This window comes from Cydia strobilella, chromosome 3 (genome assembly GCF_947568885.1).
Source record: "Cydia strobilella chromosome 3, ilCydStro3.1, whole genome shotgun sequence".
NCBI lineage: Eukaryota > Metazoa > Arthropoda > Insecta > Lepidoptera > Tortricidae > Cydia > Cydia strobilella.
In genome coordinates this window covers 20,640,102-20,662,008 of record NC_086043.1, presented here as the reverse complement: position 1 = coordinate 20,662,008, position 21,907 = coordinate 20,640,102, and the positions used below count along the sequence as shown (strand labels likewise).

At 37.5% G+C, this 21,907-nt stretch overlaps 1 long non-coding RNA gene across 1 annotated transcript in view; it reads right to left on the bottom strand.

Moving 5' to 3' along the window:
- Positions 1–21,907, bottom strand: part of LOC134756089 (uncharacterized) — a 168,715-nt gene that overhangs the window by 8,142 nt on the left and 138,666 nt on the right. The gene's annotated exons all lie outside the window — the stretch shown is intronic.

The following is a 21,907-nucleotide window of genomic DNA, read 5'->3' as shown; positions in this document are numbered from 1 at the left end:
GATTTTATGAAGGTAATGTTATAACATCAAAACATCAAACATTTATTCAGCAAATAGGCCACAGGGGCACTTTTACATGTCAATTTTTACAAACAATAAAATTAACCCAAAATTACAAAAAATAATTACATAAATATAAATGTTAAATTATACAAGAAAAAAAAAACGAATAAAACTATACAAATAACAGAAATATTTTGCTCAGTTTTTTTTGTAGCCTATGTAGCGAATGAATTTACACAATAGTCAATTTTACAAAGTGCAGCAAGTTGCAGAAGATTTTAAAAATTTCTAAAAATTCTGGAAACTTATGAAAATATTCTCATTACAAGTTTCGTCTTAGAAAGTTCCCATTCAGATTAGGGAATATTTCTCAATGTTGTAGTACAGTGTTTTTTTACGTTTACGTCTCTCATTTCATTGGCGTCTATTTCATATATCAGAAATAGAAACTAACTGTAATAAGGTTTGGCAATAAACGTGCAGAAAAAAATGCAGTTCCCATGAAATGTTCTCTACATTTCATTGGAATTTCGCAATTTTTCAAAATTTTCTTTGGCACATGGCTACTCTATACTGGTTTTGTTATGGCGAGTATTCGCTAAGCGAAAAGAACAGCCTTCACAAAGCAAACATGTGCGAGCGTTAATAAGGGAAAAGCACTTATCTGCTTTCAACAGTTAAACCCTTTAAATGAAGCAGTTAACGGAGATCGCTCATGTTAATTATTATGCGGGAGAACAGCCCTTTTTGTACATGATTAAGCGCTCGTTTTGTCACTATGTGACGAATGTCAGATTTCCATGTTCTACAACAAGTTTATATTGGTAATTAACCTGACTGACATATCTCTAAATATTTCCCTTCAGTTTTATCGGTGGTACAGCGGCTACCTAAAATCTGTCATAATTATCATCATTCGCTTGCCCTTTTCCCATCACTTGGGGTCTTTTTTCTCCATACCTCTGTCTCTAAGTTTCTATAGTTCGTAATCTTGTCATTCACCTGCTTTCTTTCCATCTTATCTCTCACACAGTCAATTCAGTTTGCCTTGGTTTTCCTTTCCTCTTACACCCACCACATTCTTGTGAATTGGGGTTAATATCAGGTTAATATAATATTATGGCACGGGCTCCGCTTAAGAGTAAACTCGACAGGTTTCGTACAGTAACGACGCTGTGTTCTCTGTATGTTTGTGTCTGATGTTTGTTCATGTCCGTTGCCGCGCGGGGACAATTGTGTGGGTAATGAAAATTCGGGACCCTACATTAAAACGGTTTATGATGTAATTACCTGGTTTTACAGTTCGGTTTTGCCTTAGGTTAGGGTTAGTTAGGTTAATGAAGTTTATTATCATACAGATTGATACAGTTCATTTGAAAATTGGTCAATATTTATTCATTTGTTTTTCTGCTATTGACTGAGCGTTAGGTCTCTCTCCCAACTCAAGCAAAAATGCTTTCGTATGCCTGGATTACTCCGGATGTTCTCCTCTACGCGCGCCCGGCGCGGACGCAGCGGGTGATAATGAAATTCGTATGATTCATTTTACTCCTAGGAATAAAATAACCGATACAAATTCCATTTTTGTCCGCTGCGCGCCGGGTGCCGGCCGCCGCTGCGACTACGCGGAACGAACGTGTACATAATGTATGCCACATACGCCAAAAATATTATATATATTTCAGTATTTCCTTACATGTTTTGAGAAAAAAAACCTCGGTGGAAACAGGCATTTTCTGACTCGAATCTAGGTACCTCGTCAGAAAATGGCTTTCTTTCGTTCCCGCGGCAACAATTGCTTCACCAGCGACGGTAGCACGGTCGCATTTTTATCGCTTATCACCATGGCTGTCACGTTCTAACAAGTGTGTAAGTGCGAAAGTGACAGGCATAGTGATAGACGACAAAAATGGAACTGTGCTGCGCCCGCAGGACACACCTAGGTTTTATTATTCCAAGTTACATTCCGCACGCAATTTGCAAAATTCCCCCAAACGACGGCAATTTATATTTACGGCCTGTTAATTTAAAATTCGCACGCAATTTGAGTAGGGGTCCCCGTGATGGTATCCGTTAGCTTTCGTTAAAATTTAAGCGGTTGTGATGGTGTGACTTCAAATTAGAATATGTTCATATCAGAGGGTCTACCGCGAAAACCGTAATTCGCAAATTGCGGGGATCTTTCTCTTTTACTCCAATGAAGGCGTAATTAGAGTCACATTTGTTTTTGCCCAAGCGGAAAGGGAGACCTTCGCTAACGCTCGGTCAAAGCTAAATAAAAGCCTGTAAAACACAAGACTTAGACCCTATGAAAAGCTAAACTCGCCAATCAACATAAGTTTTCTATATCTTATAAATTGTATGACATTAAGAAAAGAATCATGTCCCATAGGACTTGATCATAATATGTGACGTTGCACGGAAAAAGGTACCTTATGGCGGCTGGCGCTTACGTCGCATAACACCGCAATATTATTGGAGCGGCGTTAATAATAGCGTTAGCGCCAACCGACATAAGGTGCCTTTACCTGTGGGACGTCACATACCTATAGATGTGTTAACAGCTCCTCTGACTTCCGGTTCGAACGCCATCTTGATAGTAGCCTCGTGATTAATTCCTTTGTTTTTTGCTCATTAATATTGTTTAAAGTGTAATATCGATAGCTTTATTATACAATAATCTAATGTGGTAGTGTGCAGGGAATGGAGAATTAATCTCAAAGCGTGTTTAACCTCCATTTTGGAGTCAACGGCCGGTAGTCCACGTGCTTCTCGTAAAATCCAGCTATCGGTTTTACGAGACAACTACAACAACCACCGAACAGCGTCGTGCTCTAAGAGCATTTAATTTGTTCCTACCCTTTTACGTGACATTGGCTACGGGCAACACCGCCTTCAAGTCCATCAAGAAAAGAAGAACAGTCCTCTTTAAGTCTCCGGCAAGCTCGGTTCTCCATACAAACGTAGTTACGCTCTCATTTTAAAATGACTAGCTAGATTGCTCTGAAACTTTGTTCTTACAATATGATAAGGTAATATCTATGTCTGTAATTAGCTTATGTAGCTTCAGATACCATAGTTAAAAAAATACAGCGAATTTGTTTTTCATACAAAACTTGTTTTTGCTCTATTTCGTTTGTTTTATAAACTGGAGCTATATAAACTAATTACAGAGCTAAATATACCTCATGTCATTGTATGTGCAAAGTTTCATTACAATCCAACACGAAGTTTTAAAATAAGAACGAAACTCCGTTTGTATGGGAAGGTGAAATTCGGCCGAGCTTGCCGGGAACTCTTACGTAGAAAAGTCTGTCAAGGTTTTATTGCCCATCTGCCCTTTACGATGTCTGTGCTATCTATCAACTAATATAACTAAAGTGATATTTAGATATGTACCTACATATAACATATATAGTGTATGTATGACTTTATGTTTATCTTCTTGCTGTATATATACACATATATTATTATATATATTGTACATTTTCTGGACCCCCTCGCACCACCTAAACGTGTGACGTAATTAATGGATGACCCTCTTTACAGGCAACTAACGCAGCGTACTACGTAGGCGAACAACACACGAACGCTAAGCGAAGCGATGCGGCGCGTGGTGAATCAATTATTTCCTTTGATACCTATAGAAGTGTCCTACGTGGGCGATCTCGTTGCGAACGCGAACGCCTTGGGCCCGCCGCGCCGCGCCGCGCCGCTTCGCTTTGCGTTCGCGAGTTGTTCGCTTACGTAACACGCAGCTTAATACTCATCGAGACAATTCCAAATACTATTTAACAAACCAAATACAATTCGGTTGCGTCGTTTTATTCACAGAGTTACCTCCTGTCTCCATCATCATATCAGCTCGATGGTACCATAATAATGCATTATCGCCCAACTTACATACCTAAGTATATTAAGTTTCAGCTCAATAGGATAATGGGAAGTTTGACCCGAACTCATACATACTCACATTGCAAGTTAGCTAAATAAAAGCTTGTAAGCTTGGGTTTAGAACGAAATTGCTGTACAGATTTAGCAACACCGAGAATTTAGGCTGTAATATTGCGAATGAACCCGCACACCTTGTTTGCGAACAAGCAGTTCGTATTATGCCATAGCCACTGTGCTCATTACCGGGACGTAATGGAGGCTCGTGCCAACGGGGCTAATTCATTAAGCTGCGTTAAAGCGCGTCAAAGTACAGTTTTTAGGGTTGGTTGCACCACGCATCATCAACGAACTACCTAATTGATGTTAAGGGGCATAGCACACTGCCGTCGCATGTCGTTCCAAAGTGCGTCATCTTCGTCCGAAGCTGCGATACGCGACGAATCGCGTCTACGTACAAAAATCCGTACGGTACTAAGGTACTATGCGCTCGGCGTGGTATACCCTGCAGCGCGCATCGCATCTTCGTCCGAAAGCACGAATCGTCGTGCGATTTTTGCATACAAATCGGACGCCGTTTCGAAAGTCCCACGAACCTAGACGCCGCCATACAATCGATGTTACGGTCTCATTTTAAAACGATATTCTGAAATAATATGAATATTCAAGTAGCATAGTACCAAAGATAGATATAACTCCGTAATAGATGGATACAGTCTAAGGAAAAAACGTGCCTCGAAAATCAAGAAAATTTGATTCTCGATCAGAGGGCGCTACTAGCTTTGGCCTACTGTCGTATAGATGGCGTTGACGGTTTCGTTTGTTATTTAACAATTTTAACGCATATCAGTGAAAGAACATGGGTCAAAATCATAAAAATTATTAATGCAAATAAAAAAAAGCATTTATCCATATTTAAATATATTTTATCGTATTTTTATAAATCTTCATTTTTAGTTTTAAAGTGTGTCAATAGATGGCAGTGAATTTACTGTGGTTATAAAATCTACTATGACAGTACCGCTCTATCTTATTATATCCTCTTTGATAGTACTAAATAGTTTTTGAACTGTCATTGTCGCCTGTACGTCGGTAATGCCGAGCATTCCAGGTCATAAAGGACTTTAATGACGTCATAACCATAAAGCTCGGTTTAACAACGAGGTTTAAGCCTCGTGCAACTTTGCCCAAATATTGGAACAGGGCATATTATTCCCGACGCCTAACATTCGCCTCGGATACAGTATTACTTATTACAATATACAAGTATTACTTTTTGGAGATCAGTAGCCTTAGAATAGAAGTGTCAAACTTACATATTCGCTAACGTCTATAATATTACGCGACAACATTACATCTTCACCACTTAGATGGTTGGCAGTCCTCAACTGTGCGTTTCTCCAGAAACTTCCTGCCTCGCACAGCTAAACTGTGAAATGAACTGTCGCCTGCGGTATTTCCGGACCGATACGACCTTCAAACCTTCATGAAAAGAGTGTACTCCCATCTTAAAGGCCGGCAACGCACTTACTTGGTGTTGCGGGTGTCCATGGGCGGCGGTAATCGCTTACAGTCAGGTGATCCGTCTGTTCGTTTGCCTCCTATATCATAAAAAACCGGCCAAGTGCGAGTCGGACTCGCGTTCCAAGGGTTCCGTACATTACACAATTTAAACAATGTATTTTTTTATGTGAAATGTCTTTAAAAAACCCGTAGGGGTCGGATCAAAAACTAAGTAATTAAGTCCGACTCACGCTTTACTGCACATTTCTAATAGGTTTTCCGGTGATCTATAGGTAAAGATCTATTTTGTGTATTTTTTTCAAAATTTTTGACCCAGTAATTTCGGAGATAAAGGGGGAATGGTCATTTTTTTGCCTATTTTCTCGAATAACTTCTAAACTATTTATCTTAAAATTGTAAAAAAAATATATTTGAGATTCTCACAATGAGCTCTTTCATTTGATATGTAACACGATAAAGTTTGACAAACTTTATTTTTTAATTTTCTCATTTACCCCCCCCCCCCCCCAAGTGGCCCCCGTGGGTAAAATTAATTTGTTTACGTTACATGTCCATCTTTGGGTCACAAACATACATATGTGTACCAAATTTCAACTTAATTGGTCAAGTAGTTTCGGAGAAAATAGGCTGTGACAGACGGACAGACAGACATACAGACGCACAAGTGATCCTATAAGGGTTCCGTTTTTTTCCTTTTGAGGTACGGAACCCTAAAGAAGACCAGTCACTGTTAGTAAAATTGCTTATAGGTGTCGCGCTGATAACCCCTGCTAATAAACCTCCTTAATTGTGACGTTACCAATGTTTGAACGAGCGCGCTGGCTAATGCACATAGTGCACTTCAGTATGCACACAATGCACGGAATGCACACAGACTTTGTGGTGCAGCGGTGGAAGTAAATATGTGCAAACTTAAACTTGCTTTTGTCATGTGAAATATGGTTCTTGCAAGGTCAGAAAGTATTTAGGTATAAGATTAATTATCTGTATACTTCCGTGCACCCCGAGTAGCAGAAGTTCATACCATCATCATGCGGGCCGTATGCTCGTTTGCCACCGAAGTGGTATAAAAAAATATTATCCCACCGAAACAATAAAATTTTCCAAAACCGAAACCTCCGCCTGAAACATGATTTTTATGTCGAAACCTGCCGAAACCAAATCAAGAAATTATTTATCTATCTATCAATTCTAAACTTCGCCCGGACACTACCAAAAAAACGGCCGAAAGTTTCATGAATTCATACCCTACGTCCCATGTTTATTCTTCGTTTAAATACAACAAAGTTTCAATTAAAAGCAACATTTTAACGATAAAATAGAAAAATAAATCTTTTACCTCCAATAACACATTCATTGAAAAGGGCCCACAAGCCCACTTGCACCCTTATGAATAAAATCTGATTGTTATCGTAGGTAGTACCTTTAAATAAGTAGCCAGTAACGGTAAAATCAATTTCACTCAATTGTCCCAATAGGGTAATTGACAATTTTTTTATGGTATCAGTCGATCAGGTTTGTTTTGAGGATCAAATGTCTGTATAGGACCCCATTGTCTTAAAGCAATACAAAAGTCACAAATGGTGGTCAGTCTGGCACCCGCACTTTACTGAGCACGTGACCTGACCGGTTTTACTGATTTTCACGCATTTTAATCGAGCTCCCGATGATGCTCCTCAGAACGGACTACGTAGTCAAACATGTCGAGCGACTTTTGACTTAAAATACGTTAGTGACCCGTTTTAATATAGATAGATAGATAGATAGATAATAGTTTATTCATCAACACATTTAATATATACATCATGTACACAATATCTAAAAAGTGCGACTATTTTTTATATTTATTTGCTAATTTTTATTCTTTTATTTTTGACATGTTTCCTTTCCTATAACTTAGTTAATATTTTAGTACAATATTTTAATCATTTTAATTTTTAAGTTTGTATTTTAATTTTAATAGATTTTTATGTTTCAAAGCTTTTATGAGCCATGTTGCTTGAATTAAATGAATACAATACAATACAATTTAAGTTTTATTTTTAGATGCCTCTTAAGGAGCCTACTCATTATCAGTCCGCCGGACGATATCAGCCTGTCAGTTAGAACAAAAATTTGACAGGTCCGAACAACTGACAAGTCAATATCGTCCGGCGGACTAGTAATCAGTGGGCCCCTTTATTTTTTAAAGCCCATTACACATTAAGAATCAATGACAACAGGAAATATAGGAAATGTTTTATATTCTGCTGAGACTGTTTTCTTAATAGGCATTTTTATTATTAGTATTTTCGGGCTTCCTTATTTTCTAATATTTGATGTCTCAAGCTCCGTATTGGGTCAGCCATTCGTATTTACATATTTATGGTGTTATTGACAAGAATTATTAAAGTAATAAATGTATCAGTTACCAATACTCATCGGGCATAAAAAACCGGTCAAGTGGAGGACAGACGGACAGACCGACAGACAGACAGACAGTCTTAGTAATAGGGTCCTGTTTTTACCCTTTGTGTACGGAACCCTAAAAAAAATTAAAACGTAAAAATTCAGTCTAAAAACTAAAATAATTTTTGCGTTAGCCCCCTCTTAAGAGTATTGCAGTCAGTATACAGTTATACCTATAACCACGCCTGATTTTATGAAATAAAAGCGTAAAAAAAAGATTCTTGAAAAACCTTTTCCTCTTATTTATCGCCATGAACGCTAGAAGACGGCCATAACCAAAGGCTTTGTCACTGTCACATACAATTACTACCCCATAGCAGCGCGCCATATAGCGTTATTCTTTACACGGAAGCAGGATCACTTCCATCGCGATCGTAATGAGAACGTCCAATATCAGTGAGTGCAGTCACGATCTAAACGATTCACTAAGCTAGGGATCGGCAAACATTTTAAGAGCCAACTCCAGTAGAATTCAACTGTTTTAGGAATGTCAAATAACCGCAAAAAATTATTCGATTAGTGTATGTAATTGGTAATAGTAGTTCAAGTGTTCAAGTTGTTTTGGTATCTGGAAGAGCCGCAATCTCAGGGCCAGAGAGCCGCGGTTTACCGACATTTACACACTAAACTATAAGGTACCAATAAATCGTATACACAATGTACCTACACATAAACTAAATTCTATTTTTGAGGTTCAGCTCTAAAAAATGTTCATGGAATAAGTGCAGCAATATTGAAACAATTGTTAGAATACAATAGACGATTCATCAGGGCAGCAGTTTCAAAATAAAAAATAGAGCAACTGTGTTTTCCAACTGATGAATTTTTTGATAGAAGCAAGTTAGTTTGCTGCCGTAGACAAAGTTGAAAATAAATAAAAAAATGGCGAAAATTTAAATGCCAGAGAAGTATGAACAGTATTGTTATTATATAACGATATCTAGGCCTCACAATTCACGTATATGATGCTAATTATTAAAAATATTCTAATAGATACATCTAAGTATTGTTTATAGTGCTCCGCACAAAACTTTTCGCAGAGCACTTATGAGATCACTTCGGTCTTGCAAATCGGTTATTTTTATTAATGTGTTGTAAGTAATTTCTTCTTCAGTTTAATCTACATATAGGTAGCAAATGAGTAGCGATGAGTCGACGACTAAATGTTTTCATCGCACGCGACAGTTTTCTCATAGAAATGGTATCTAAATAGTTCTTAAAAAATCTAGATAATCTAGTAATCAAGTTATAATAAATCTGAGGTCCGTGGCTATAAAAGGCTTCGTGAACAAGAAATCGGCGCTCACTGAAGATTAAATGTTTAAAAGTGATTTCGAGACATCGTTGAATCAGGATTATTAGATTAGTCGAGGATTATCGGGAATATTTAGCGATTCAATGGAATTTAAGTGAAATTCTGTCGGTAGGGTAAGTATTTGGCTGGCAGATTTAATTAGCTACAGAGCTGCCATTGTAAATTTGATCAACATAACTAGGTACAGTCAGCAATGTTAGCAAACTACATGTCAGGAAAATGTAACAGTTCAAACTATAGGCGTCAACATTACAGCTACCATTTTCTATATCAGCCATATTCAAATTTTTTTCACCGTTAATTTAATACGCTTTTACCCAATGGGGAGGCCAATCAGGTACTTATGTAAAACGCTTAATAACCCTAAAAGACTTCCTAAAAAAATAATATCGATGTCATATTAAATAAGATGTAATTAGGTTTTTCACTCTAATTTTAAATTAATTAATGTACCAACTTGTCGCTTATAATATAGGCCACAAGCCACCGATCGCGTTTGCACAATCATTTTCAACCGCATGCATGCCACGTTACGCTTACATGTGTGTGTGTGTAAAGGCTTACATGTGTGTGTAAAGGTAATTACGTGAGTAATCTGTTGCATGTGTTGGGTTAAGGTACTTTCAAAGGTCGACAAATGCAAAAATAATGTGCCTATATGCTAACCCGGGTTACCACCAACTCCACCAACCAGTGGTAAAAGGTGGGAAAAACCACTGGTTACAATAACAAGGAATAACCATTAAATTTCAATATTTTACCTTTTTTCCAACGTTTCAACTAGGTTACCGCAGCTAGTGCAACCTAGCTGAAACGTCGGAAAACATGTAAAATAATAAAATTTAATCGCGTAGTGTTCAAAAGTGACACTTATTATAACACGTAGATAAAGCTATCCATTATAAGCTTGGTGGAACTGGCTGTGTGTGGCCACTGGCCGCTAACCGGGCGTATGATCGCATCATCGTCGCATAAATGGCCGTCGCATAAGCGGCCGATGCATCTGACCGACGGGTCAGGGCATAAATTTAACTACTGTTGTTGTTTTATGCAGTTTTGGTGCGGCTTAATAGATGAACTTAAGCGGATTTCATCATATTCAAATATACCTATATTCGCCTAATACAACATTGGACTGTTTGTAAGCCAATATTTATTTTGATAACAAAACTTCCGTGAGACACAGACATATAAAACATATTAATAACGAGTCACTCACGCCTGCGCCGGTCCGTCACCGTCAACGCAAGCTCCTGATGAGGCTCCTCGGTACGGAGTGAAACATGTCGAGCGTTTTTCAACTTAAGATACGTGAGTGACTCGTTATTAATATATTTAATATTTGTTTTGGTCTCTAATGGAAAACCTTATTGTTATTAAATGTCCCTTTAACTTCCAGCACTTCGAAATGCCAAAAACCTACTAGACTTTCTTAGATTTCGCGTTAATGGTATTAGACAGTATTATTTTTAGTCGCTTTTGGCGACATGTGTCCTCAGGCACGAGTGTCCGCGGCGGCTTTACTTCGTGCACGGCGCCGAGTACACGAAGTACAGCCGCCGCGGACACTCGTGCCTGAGGAAGGATTCCCGACGAATCCGAAACATGTCGCCAAAAGCGACTAAAAATAATAGTGAGTGAAACCGTACTTATCTAAATATTTTGAAATATGTCTCACGATAGTTTAATTTCGGGTATTAGACAGGTTAATTGACCGAGCGAAAGCGAAACTCTCCGTTTCAGCTTGGGCAAAAAATATTTCGTATGTCCAGATGTTCTCGTCTACAGGTCGAATTCTTAAGCCAATTCTTATGGAATTTAGTGAGCAGTTTGGATAATTACGAGTATAGGTAGATTTGTTTGTCGATTCAATATTCGGAAATGTTTCAAAATAGATTCGCGAGGTCTATCTATAGCTCACAAAGCCACTAGTGTATGTATTTATGATTCTACACTGTAGTTCACAACTGCTGGCTACCTGGGAGGAATTATATCCGCATTTCAAAGTCATTACCTGAAACAACACAAAAAATTGTTAATGTGTATCACAAATATACTCAAAAATATAAAAAAACCGGACAAGTGCAAGTCGGACTCGGCCGCCGAGGTTTCCGTACTTTTTAGTATTTATTGTTATAGCGGCAACAAAAATACATCATCTGCGAAAACTTCAACTGTCTAGCTATCACGGTTCAAGATATACAGCCTGGTGACAGACAGACGGACAGACAGACGGAGAGAGGAGTGTAACGTCGGGAATTCGGGATGTATTATAAATTTAATATACGCGATATAATCCGTTTTCATCATAGTTTTATTTCATGATTATTAACTAATTGAGGTTTGTAGCGCGTTTATGAGCAACGTTATTATTCTAAACAACGTGAGCCGCAATAAGCCAATATACTAAATGTGTCGTTTTCAATCAAAAGGTACCACATTGTCGCTTGCCATAAGAACAGACAGGTTATTCTTATAAAGATACAATCCAATTTCGTCCTTATGGTAGGCGAAAATGTGGTACCTTTTGATTTAAAACGTCACAAATACGTATTCTTATACGTACGACTGATAATACTGTGTCATAGTCGGGTTATCTAATATGAAACAGTAGCTGGCAATATGCCCGGGCAATAAACTGCGGCCCGCATCCCGGTCAAGAGGCTCAAGGGCCGAGCGCTGAACGGTCTATACACCGTGGGCCGCAATAACCTGAAAAACTTTAATACTCTGTAGACTTAAATTACCAAAGAGATTTTAATTACGTATTCCTCATAGTCACGGCCATACAGAATAAATAATAGTAATTTTAATAACAAAACTTCCGTGAGACACAGACATATTAAATATATTAATAACGGGTCACTCACGTATTTTAAGTCGAAAACGCTCGACATGTTTCACTCCGTACCGAGGAGCATCATCAGGAGCTTGCGTCGACGGTGACCGGCCGGCGCAGACTGCGGGCCGCAGCCCTCCGCGCCCGATGACTCGGCGCGGGCGCCGGTGGCGGCAGGGGAGGCGAGAAACTACCCTCGTTTACGGCATTATTGTCAAATGATGACGCTCCTCGGTACGGAGTGAAACATGTCGAGCGTTTTGGACTTAAAATACGTGAGTGACCCGTTATTAATATATTTAATAAATAATAGTACTTTAAAATTAAATAATTTCACGGTTTACACTCACTTGTTTTAGTCACTCGCGCGACACGTTTCGGAGAGCCTAGGTCTCTTTTCTCAAGCACTAATAATAGTGCGAGCAGCGTTCACGACGACCGTGTATTGCGTGCGTAATAATAGTACTACCGTACAGAAAGGACACTTTCTACAAAGCCGAAGTTTGACAGCGGTTCAGGGACGAATTATGCCGTCCCTTTCTAACGTATGGCAACCTTTCGGCTATTTAGGGTTGTCAAAATTCAAGTCATTATCTTATCTGTGGTCGTGCACGCAAATCTAATTTGAGTCGTAGAATCTAATTTGAACCATAAATCGAAATGCTTAAGTTGAAATTATATTGGCGCGTGTGTGGTCGATAAATCGAACTATGCCTGGAACAGGGTTAAAGCTTATAATAAAATAATTTCCTTTCCCACCAGGGATCGTTCAAACTTCAGAAGAAATATGAAAAAAAATATGATAAATATTTATTTAAGTTAAGACCCCATAATAAGAGCCACATTTCCACTGACATTCGAAATAAAACATTTACGTACTGTTGTTGACAAAGGTGTTGATTTGCAACGTGTACGTGGTTGAGGACAACAGAGGGTGTATGATTCATGGCCTCCCCGCGATTTGATAATTATTCTTAATAATCCTCGACAGGGGGAATTATACGGCCCTTGCACTGAATTCGAGAGATGTAGAGTTACTGGATCATCATGCGCTTACCCTTGTCCCATTCACTTGGGGTCGGCGCAGAATATATTTTCCTTTCATACTCGTACCTTTCTGTCGCCCGTCATCTCATCATTCACTTGCGTTCGTTTCATATCATCTCTCACACAGTCCATCCACCTTATCCTCGGGTTTCCTCTCCACGTACCTCCCTCCACATTCATTCGTAATATTTTTCTTGTCACATGACTTTCATCCCTCCGCATCACCACGCGAGGCGATTTGCCCTTACTTTTTCTGTTATGGGTGCAACTTTCAGGCTTCCTCTTGTATACTCATTCCTTGTCCTATCCATTCTCGTCACGCCACACATCCATCTTAACATTCTCATCTCCGCTACAAGCAATCTCTTTTCATCCGTCACCTTTAGCTCCTAACACATAGGTACATGACGACAGGTCTTATAATAGTTTTATAAATTTTACATAAAATAGTAAATCATTAATCTAAAAACCTGATATATCCCCATCATCAAAAATAAACTCCCATTACGCGGGAAAACAACAAATTTAACGCGAACTCTCGAAATTACAGTCAATTTTATTGATAGCCGATCAACAACAATTAAAGACAATTTGTACGATGTCACATCTAGTTTCGAGTATCGATGGTAAGTAGGGTTGTCAATGTATTTGAAAAGTCCTTGTAAAATATTTGTAACTGCGGCCGGCAAAACGTCCCACTTTGTCGCTTGCCATAATGACGCCTTGATAGGTTATTCGTATAAATATATAAGCAAATCATTGGGCATTACGTACTATTATAAATAGTTGCGCCAAATTGTAATAAATCGTGTAATTGTATTTAATTCTAATTTTATCAGACTGAGTGACATATATCACTGACAAATATTTTCACATGTCTATCTTGACTGAATGTATAATGGGAAGCAATGTATATAAATTAAGATCTTATGTTACCATATGTTCATTGTGAATAAACGATTTCATTCATTCATTCATTCAAGCGACAAAGTGGGACGTTTTGCTGGCCGCGGTCACATTTTTTCTTACCGATACAAGAGAATTGCTATTTGGATCGTAAAAGATTGGGATTAAGTAGGTATACATATTGGTTATAAGATTTATTTTCGTCAAACGTAAGAAGTTTACGAAAATCAGTGTTTAACTTATTATTATACGATTTTAATACGTACAATTTTAAAATATTAATCATTCAAAGTTTTGAAAGTTTTGTTATGCTATTTTGCACATTTTCTATCCAAATAACTGGATATTTCTATTTTTAAAACCATAAAACAATTAAATATTACATACAACCGAAACCAACGTGGAAGTGCAAACCATTTTAATAACAAAACTTCCGTGAGACACAGACATATAACATATTAAATATATTAATAACGGGTCACTCACGTATACTACTCCACACACTACTACTACGCCCTACGCACGCTACGCTACTGCGGGGTACTGCGGCCCGCAGTCTGCGCCGGTCCGTCACCGTCAACGTAAGCTCCTGATGACACTCCTCGGTACGGAGTGAAACATGTCGAGCGTTTTTCGACTTAAAATACGTGAGTGACCCGTTATTAATATATTTAATATTAAGTGCAAACCGCTCATATTAGTTATTCCCTCTCTCATATTGCCCAGAAAGTACCAAAATACCTGACGCGTCCATAAAATAGAAATAAATATAAATATTGCATTCGTGCAGAGAAAATGGTATCTAACTTACTTAACTTACTTATCTTAATACTTAATAGGCAAATAAATATGTGCGACAACCCTAACCCTAACGTCAACCATGATTGTGGGCTGTGCAAGCGTGCGTGAACATGAATACGTTTGTGTACTTGTGTTGTGGTGTGTTGATTGTGTGCGTGACAGGACGGATTTCCTAATCAATTATTAGCGGGTCCGGTGACATTTTGGAGTTTGTTGTGGTTGGTTTTGTAAGGTTTCTGACTTGCCTTGGAATTAGATACGGTTATATTAATACGGTTATAATTATTTCCTGAATAATCTATTGAAAGGGATACATCAAGTTAATTTAAATAATTATATTCTCATAATTAATGTAATTATTTTACAGACACTTTATTTCACATTTAATTTGAACAATTACATCCTTTCTCAATTAATGTCAGGCAACACTATCTTTTACCACTCTTGTTATTAAAGTTGCTATAGTTTGTCAAAGGACTGTCTCATTTCAAACATGACAGAGAGCATCATACTTTCTTTGTCTGACTAGTGTACCAGTACTAGTGTACTAGCACCCAAAAGAAAAGGATGTTCTTATTTTATTGACTACCGTCCCCGCCATTTTACCGACCACCTGCTCGGTGCATCATAAATGGCCGTTACTCGACCAATCAGGAACGACCGCCAATGAGGTGTGAGGTAGTGTTGCCAGATAGTACAATAAATGTTATTAAGACGAAAATGGTGCTTTATTAAAGAAGTAATATTGTTAGAGTCCAACCAAGAAAAGTCTGCAGAGATTTTGACAACACACGCAACGCAGGTGTTATTTTAAACGTCAAACTTCTATGAAATTATATATGACGTTTAAATAACACTGGCACTGCTTGTGCTGTCAAAACCTATGCAGACTTTTCTTGGTCTAAGGGCCTGTTTCACAATTTCAAAGTCCTGAATAAGCTACTTGCCACTTATCTGACGAATAAATATATCTTTGGCGTTTCACAATCTTCAACTAAGCTTAACTGGTAGAATATAGTACATTATGATACAAGTGTGCTAAGCTGGTCATTACACACGAGGCGATATTGTGCGCGCGACCTGTAAGCGAGCGCGCAATAAGAAAGCCGATGTGTGTAATTGACCAATGCACACGCGTTTCATACGACGTTTTCCAACACACTTGCGAGAGAAAAAAGAAACTTTCATATTAATCAAATTTTAATAGTTAAAACAGTTAGTATTGTGTGTTTGCCTGCCACGCCAGTCCGACCAATTAAAGAAGGCTCCCTTTCCATGCATATTATTAGCAATCAGTTAGCTTCTTAACTCAGTCGGATAATATAATGAAAAAGCACGTGGAATAATACACTGAAAGAGCACGCGTGTTTAATATCTAGGATTATGAGCCAAAAATCGGTGGAATAAAAACGTCGTTATGAGCAAGTGCGTTGAAAATACCTTTACAACTGAAGGTAGTTTTATCTGGCAGTTAATTTATTTGTTAATTAGCTATCAAATACTTTACTTGGATATTGTGAAACAGACCCTAACTATTAGAGTTATCCTAATTACAAAAATAATCGCTAAGACTATGACGTAACGTAACGTAACGAAACTTCCGTAAGACTCGGACATATTAAACTAATGACTCTGTGAGCTGAAGACCTCGCGATAAGCTTCATAAGCTTGAAAACTGTAAAAAAATAATTACTTCGTTGAGTAATTATCACAGCGAACTCACAATGGTCTTAAGTGCCATAGATTCAACTGGAATTTTATGCCAATTCCCACCATTTGGAACATTTTCCAAAAAACGAAACGACGGAAAAAATCTATCTACCGAACCTGCTCACAAAATTTCAAGATAATCGGTTGAGAAACCTGTAGAGAAGAACATCCGGACATACATGGGCGTTTTCTAAAATAAACATTGAAAACCAGTACGGCTACAATCAGTTTGGCATTGACATAAACGCCATCGAGAACGTAATTTATAGGTACTTTCTATGCATCTCGCTCGTACTCGCATATTAGTGCTAGCGAGATGCATAGAAAGTAAATTACGTTCTCGATGGCGTATATGTCAGTGCCAAACTGATGGTAGCCGTACAGCACCGGTATCATGGTCGTGTTTTTGTCACTTGTCATATCATGCGTCACTTTCGCACTTACGTACTTGTTAGAGCGTGACAGGTGTGGTGACAAATGATAGACAGCCGTCCATCTTAGCCCCGCTGATTCTCACAGATCCTGTTGTTTTTGGGTTCTTTCAACTAAGAATCACTAGCATATAATCCTGATGATAAAAAAATGTCCCAAAAATTTGTATGAAAATTGCTCATTCCAACTACGTCACGCACATACAAAAAAAAAACACACTAAAACGTAACGTAATGAAACGTACATTTTGGGACATCTTTTTTTAATGGCAGGATGGAGAATGCTGTTTATTCTAAGTAGAATTAGCCTAAGAATGTCCAGATTTAAAAGAATCAGGTTTTCAATATTTATTTTAACAAGAGAACGCCCACATTCATTTTTGGTTTGTGCCCAGGCTAAAACGGAAACCTTCGCTTTCGCTCGGCCAATAAAACACACACATTTATTATATGCTGACGCACGTGGATTGTATTGTGATCCATTAATTGCTTTTCGGTGTTATGATTGAGCATTTCACGTGTTTTGCCTTGCCTATTGATTTTCAGACGGCCAAGGTTGTTGGCAGACGAGTTCGTTTTCAAGGTCGTCGTACTTTCTTAGCACCAAACAACTACGCTAGTCAAGCTTAGAATAAATTTAAAAGTGGAAAATTTACTGCCCTGGTTGAGACTTGAACTCACGGCGTCTGGATCGATACTCCAGCGCTCTGCCAACTGAGTCACCAGGCAGGCCCAGTTGGTGGCTTATCTTATTATTTATTTTATTTTATTTTATTGGGAAACAAACAGCTTACAATCTTACACAATATGAATTAATATTAATAAAACACAAGCCAAAACAGTTTCCACTAGTTAATTAAGGCAGATAAGCTCAAAGGGAACTTAATGAAATACAAAATGTAGAAAAGTAATTAATTATTCAAAGCAATCAGGCAAACCAAAAGCTATTTAATTTTAAAAAAAAAATTTAAAAAAATTAAAAGCTGAAACATGCTTGTTAAGTCGAGAGAAAATAAATAAAATAAAAGGTACAATACATTACTTACATAAGTATGCTAGGTACAGTGGTACTACGTAAACGAAATTAATAACTAGCTTAAATCTAAAATAGGCCCTTGAGGCATTGTACCAAGGATGCTGGCGGCATTTCCCCGCTGTATCGCAATGGCATTTCCCCGCTGTATCGCAATGCTAGGTTAGTTATTAAGCAGAATTAGCCCAAGAATGTCCAGATTCGAAAGAATCAGGTTTTCAATATTTATTTTAGAAAACGCCCGGTTCCGTGTGAATCTGCTGAATCCTACACCAGAACACAGCAAAAACAGTGACGCAGCAAAAAACTGTGGTGTGGTAAATGATTTTTAGTTTCTTTGATTATAATTGTTGTATGTATGTTAGTCTGTACGGTATGTATTTATAAGCCTTTGCTGCCTGATAATAAATTATTCTTGCTTTTTATTTTTATTTTTAAAGTGACGACCAGTCAGTAGCACTGTAGTTGGGATTGGGACTGCCATTTCCTGCTTTATCCCAACACTTTAACCCCTCGAAAATTACTGGAATCTTTTCCATTCTTCGGTTACCCGCAATTCGACCGACTTCCCTACATCCGGACCTTTACCACAGTGTAGGACAAGTACAGTAATCTATGTTTGAATATTTTAGAATTCACGTTCGATTTCTACATCATCGCCTATTCTACTTATAGGTGCGAAAGAGATGCACTGCGAGTGCATCGCATATGTAAAAATGTACCTATTAAACTGTGTATTTATATTCCAGATACTAAAATTACAGTTTGGTTGGCAAATATATTACCAAAATTTGCCGGTAATAAACCGGTATGACCTAGTTACTGATCTTGCTTATTGATTGCCTATGCCTACTGATTCCATCCGTCGCATTTACCTCATCTAAAACGCACAGCGCGTGCTGTTTGGCGTTTTTTTCCCAGCGTTTTTAACCGGTTCCGATAGCGCCTGAAAAGTTCCGGATCCGCCGGACCGGATTGCAATCCCTATCGTCTGCGTAGTAGAATGATTTCCGTGATCCAATGTTTTCCCCAGGGTTCAAACAATGTCCATACCTTTCATCTAAATCTGTTCAATAATTTAAGCGTGAAGAGGTAACAGACAGACAGACGTTACTTTAGTATAAATTTATAATATTAGTAGGGATGTATCCTCATACTGCATCAATGTAACATAATTTCAAGGGTCATTTAACATGAACAAAATAATATAATGGGAACCCAATATTATTATTATTCCACAGCAATTTTAAATGAATTAGTTCCGTACCCGTAGGTACCATGACTCAATAACAGTGTCAACACTGACATATATGCCAACGTCTACGTAATTTACTTTCTATACATCTCGCTCGCACTAATATGTCAGTATGAGCGAGATGTAAAGAAAGTATTTACGTTCACGCTAGCGTTTATGTCATGCCACTATTACAGCACTTAGCACTGCTCAACAACAAATACATACAGCACATATGACCTAAAGAATTTAAGGCAGTTCCTGAAAACCTTGATTAATAAAAAAAAATCCACTCGATTCTCTACCCATGTTATCATATTTCCTGACGTCATTTTACAATTCTCATTTACCCTAGCAACATTACAGAATTCATTAAACTAATTCATATTAAATTGCCGATGAATTTACTGATAACAATACTTTATTATCCCGTAATACCTAGGTTTTCAAGCAATTTTATTATTAAATGCCCATTAAAACTTTGGAGCTCTCTAGCTGTTGTCATTAATGCTGTTTCCATCTTACCGCCATGAAGTGTTTAATAATATTAACTTTTTTACTGCAATACAGTTGCGATAAACAGTTCATTACTAATCTCATCAGCGTAAAAAAATGCATAAATCCAGACCCGCCTTACGCAAAACCGCTTCCCTACGATCTTGGAGTAAAAATATATAAAGGCCGCGAAGGAAATAATCTTTTGAGCATAAACATGACAATAGAAAACGATATCCCAGTAAAAGATAAACAAGGACTTGTTAAATTTGGAAAAGAGACACCTGCAGGAATCAAATGGATCATGGCGGTCAAAAATCTAACTTGCAATAGCGCTATTTCTAAAGTACTATTCCGAGTTTTCAGTTTCCCAATAAAAGGGTGTAAGCTCATGAGAGGACATTTTTATACGAAAGATATAGACATTGAGAATATGGAAAAGGCGTTTTCTGGGACGATGGGAATGGAGTACGGTATGAAGGCTTCAAAGATATGGATGTTTAACAAAACTTATACGTTTGGGTGCTGGGATAGTCGGTTTGAAATAGTGCCTTTGAAGAAAATGAGGTAGTGTTTTTGACCCAACAAAATTATTAATTGAATGAGAGAATAATGTATTATCAGGCAACAAAGGCATAGATTACATACCTTACAAACTAACTTATGTACAATAATTATAGCCCTAAAACTAAAAAATCATTTAGGCGACACAGTGGATCGAAATGACAAAAAATGGACATTCGCATTTTTTTTAAAACCCTATTTAAAAAAATGCTTTTCGGTTGAAAATGATGTAAGGAATAAAAAATGTTATATAAAATTTTTCAAAATAAGGCTTTATTAAAGCAGAAAAAAATATAATCTGTTTTTTTTTTTTGTATGAAACTGAAAAATAGGTATCTTATTATAAGAAATCTATTACCGATCCCGCTTTCTAACCATTAAAATATTATTCTCCTACTTAAAAACAGTAGAAAGTAGTAAACAGCTTATCTCGGTAGGTGCCCGTTTTTTTTATAGTCCAGTCAAAAGTCAGTAAAAAACAACATTTTCCTTAGTGTTTTTTATTTTTTATTTTCAATAGTTTAACGGTATATAAATGATAATTTAGTGTAAAAACGACATATTTTTGACATTTTTATAACTATGACAAAGAAAAAATAATTTTATACTTACGAGAAAATTATGAAAATTTTAAATATAAGCAAACATGAAAGTAAGTGACCTATGAATGAAACGTATTAAACTTGTGAGATTGTGTATTCATCGGGGAAAAAAAATGCGAATGTCCATTTTTTTGTCATTTCGATCCACTGTGCGACACAACAGTTTTTTGCTGCGTCACTTGTCCTGGTGTAGGATTCTGCAGATTCCCATGGAACCGCCGAAATACCACACCCTTAGTCCGGAAGCACGTTAAAACGCAGCGATTGATAATAAACATGGATGACTAGCTTCAAAGAAAATATCAGCTTATAAAAGGCTACAAAATTAGAATACGCATGCTCACCAGCGGACCAATTGCAAAGTCAAAGTTTAGGTATGGGTTTTCTTTGATCAAGATTATGGTGGATGGATTATGGATTGGTCAATTTCACCGACCCGAAATACTATTGGTCTATTTTAAAATTAGTCGCTCTGATTGGCCGTAACCGTGCTGGAACACTGTCACTTGAAAATACATGACAATGAAAACTGTCTCTTAGTAGACGGTTTCATGCAATATATTAGAACATGTTTTATATGCAATATTTTTGTACGATAATTTATTATTTTATTTTTAAGTGAATAATGGGATAGATAATTTATTGATGGCCATGTACGTCTGTCGCACGTTTTTAATAGTTATTTATGATACAAGCGCGATGTTCGCAACGAGTGGCGAATTTTAAAACGCGACCGAAGATAGTGATTTAAATCGACACGAGTTGCGAATTACCTTTTCCCACGTGTATCGTACAACGTTTTACAGTACATATGGCCCATTAAATTTTCGACATAGTTACGTAATGTTCTTGTTATAGCACAGGGTATCGTAATGAAGCACCAGATGTACTGTAAATAACGTAAACATTTTTATAAATTTTGACCTCAGATTCATAATAAAGGTCCTCTTTGATCCTCAGACATCGATTTTCATCTTGATTAGAGCTAAAATAGAGAAATTCAATATGGCGGCCGTTCTTGCCGCTTTTACCTCAGAATGATAATAAAAAGCCCCTCCCAGATT